Source organism: Sinocyclocheilus rhinocerous, unplaced genomic scaffold, assembly GCF_001515625.1.
Source record: "Sinocyclocheilus rhinocerous isolate Xijiao unplaced genomic scaffold, SAMN03320098_v1.1 scaffold2471, whole genome shotgun sequence".
Taxonomy (NCBI): domain Eukaryota; kingdom Metazoa; phylum Chordata; class Actinopteri; order Cypriniformes; family Cyprinidae; genus Sinocyclocheilus; species Sinocyclocheilus rhinocerous.
This window is the reverse complement of record NW_015661927.1, coordinates 161,273-164,356: the sequence shown is the minus strand read 5'-3', so window position 1 is coordinate 164,356 and position 3,084 is coordinate 161,273. Positions and strand designations below refer to the sequence as shown.

Below are 3,084 nucleotides of genomic sequence, written 5' to 3'. Positions count from 1 at the left end.
TTTTTTCCCAGTATTCAGAGGCTTTTATTCAGTGCCACACGTGACTCAGAGCATCAGACGTGTTCGTCTCCTCGTGTCTGCAGTTCTTTATGGATCATGAATGCTGTCTAGCGCATCCGAGTGCATCCCACCCTTTCTGCAGTGAAATAGTCCATCAGATGCGTCTCGCACCTGAAAGCAGCGTCTGGCACATGAAAGCCGATCCACGACAGATGGGCGAGTTTGCTTTCAAAGCAGCTCCTGATGCGTTTGTGACGGCAGAATTCAGATGGAGAGAGAGAGTCAGATATTGATGTCAGTATTAAACACCATTCGTGTCTGTAGCTTTAGCTGTTTAGCAGTAAATCAGGCCGGTTGCTAGTAAACAATCAGGTGAATGTCTGTCTAGGGATGCTGTTAATCGCTCTTCTCTCGTCTGGAATAAGCACTTCATTAGTGTTGTTTGATATGGATAAATCACAGACGGGTTATTTCATACGTGTGAATCTGTTAACAGGCAGAGAAATAGGAACTGCCTAAAATATCCAGATCTACTAAGATGGATTCTGTGTAATTGCGAGCAGCTCTAATGAAGAAACCGCTGCTAGGTTTGTGGATTAAAGACTCTCAAAATGCTTTTTCTTTTGATTATTTGCCCATGAGAGCTTGAGGAAACTCAGCGTGCTCAGATGATGTTGCTTTAATGTTGTAATATCAGGATTAGTTTACTGGCTAATTGCAGCCACGACAAGTTTTAAAAATTCACCTTTAATTACGCAATTGTAGTATCTTAGTATCCCAGAATCCTAGGGCCTGTCAGTAATTCGATTTTCTAATGAAAGTGTGAGTGGCACTTACTTGCTGCAGTGATTAAAGTTAGGACTTTAAGTCATTTCTTTGTGTCTGAAGTCACAAAAGTCCTGCAACCTCAAAGTCTCTGTGATCTTCTCGTCTCAAGATATGATGTGTTTCCCTCCTTCAGTGTCTCTTGAGCATCCTGTTTTGTGTGTTTGCTAGTTTGTTTGTTTATTTTATAATTTATATATTTTTCAAAATTTTATGTTCATTAATGTTTTTCTATTTTTAAATTTATTTTTAAATTTATTTTCCTAATTTTTTATTTATCTAATTTTGATTTATTATATTTTAAACTTTTATTTATTTATAATTTAATGATTTAAAAAAAAAAATATATATATATTTGTTTAATTTTATGAATTTATTTTTGTATTTTTTAAAATTCCTTTATTTTTCTGTTTATTTATTTTTAATGTAATGTATTTCTTTTTTTATTAATTTGTATTATATGATTTATTATATTTTGATAATTATATTTATTTATTAAGTTTATTATTTGTAATAATTTTTTGGTATTTTTTATTTATTTATTTAGTCACTTATAAGTTTTTTTTAAAATTTATTTTAAAATTTTGTATTTACTTTTTATAGTAGATTTTTTTAACATTTATTTTTCTATTTATTTCTATTTATTTTTTTAATTTATTTTTTTATGATTTTTTAAAATTTTATTTTATTTTTTTAATTCATGAATTGATATCTTATTAATTCAATCAAACTGTTTGTAAAAATACAAACAGTCACTAAAACTTGCATATTAAGAACTTCTGTTTCTGTAAATTCAGCTATTTCGTGTTCATCAACCCTTCATCATGCAATTCGGTGTTTATAGGGACGTCGTGCTGGGAATTACACCTGAAATGAGAAAACATCTGTGGGTTTACGTGACAAGCATCATGATGGAAATGATCCTGACACGAGTTTGTGAGCGAACGAACAACCAGGATGATTGAGACTCAATTAGAGCTCATTGTGTCTCAAGAGTCTAGAACAATAAACACTCACGGACATTTACATCTCACTCATGATTGACAGCAGAGGAGGCGGAGTCTGTCTGCAGTCTGAGAACACAAAGAAACAAAGAGCCGAACGCGGGTCTGTGACGTTCTGACGGTTTCATGCAGAAGCGATGAGTTCAGAGACGGTGACGGTGGCTCCGTTCTGCTCCGAAGCCCCGGTTTCTGTTCACTTTGAAAAATGTCACTTACATGTTCATGTCTCAAATGCTGGCCTGTCAGGACGGGAAGAAAAACAGAGAGAAGTGACATTTAGCTCGACCGGCTCTGCACGGCGTTTCACTTCACAGTTTCTGTTTAATGGGAGCTTCAATCTGAAGAGTTCTCTGACTCTTTATCACAGAAAACTGTGTTTTATTGTAGCGTAAAAATTGCATGCATTAAAATAAATAAATAAAATCAATGAATAAAAACATATTCAATACCTCAGTGAAACCAGGATGGTCAACTAGAAAAACAACAACAACCTAAAAAAAAGTTAAACTTGATTAAAAAAAATTTTTTCTTCTTTTTTTTTTTCTTTTCTCTTTTATAAGTTGAAGATCTTTTTCCAAAGAAATTACTACTTTTATTCATCAAAGTGACAGTAAAGACATTTCTGAAGATCATGTGACACTGAAGACTGGAGTAATGATGCTGAAAATTCAGCTTTGATCACAGAAATAAATTACAGTTTAACATATAATCACACAGACAACAGCTGTTTTAGATTATATTATATTATTTGACAATTTTTACTGTATTTATTTTTGATCAAATAAATGCTTCTTTCAGAAACATCACAATTATTCCAAACTTTTGAACAGTATATGGATGTGTATTTCTTATACTTTCAAAAGTATCTTGATTCCTTGGTTGAATCATTTGTTTAACTAAATTCTTGCCACAAAGTTGTTAATCATAGAGATATCTACTGTAAGCGTTGCACTCATTGACTGACACGTTTGAGTCTTCTTCTGGCTCTCATACTGAAGTGTGTTTGATGAAACTCGGCCCGTGTAAGTGACCCACAGGCGGCTGAATGTTGAGGTGGTTAGAGGCGGTTCGCGGGACGTTCCTCGTGAATGTTTAATCGGAGGGCCGCGCTGACATGACATGCTGCTCTGGGCCTTTTGTGCTGCTGACAGTCCAGCGGCGATGGAGTGGCCGGTAGGTTCACGCGCTTTAGATTAATGCTCGTGTGTGTGTGTGTGTGTGTGTGTTTGTGTGTGTGTGTGTGTGTGTGTGTGTG

The 3,084-nt window shown here is 34.6% G+C and overlaps 1 protein-coding gene across 4 annotated transcripts in view; it reads left to right on the top strand.

The window, feature by feature from the left end:
• The window catches only part of LOC107726930 (cyclin-dependent kinase 14), a 166,377-nt gene that overhangs the window by 9,042 nt on the left and 154,251 nt on the right, over positions 1 to 3,084 (top strand). The gene's annotated exons all lie outside the window — the stretch shown is intronic.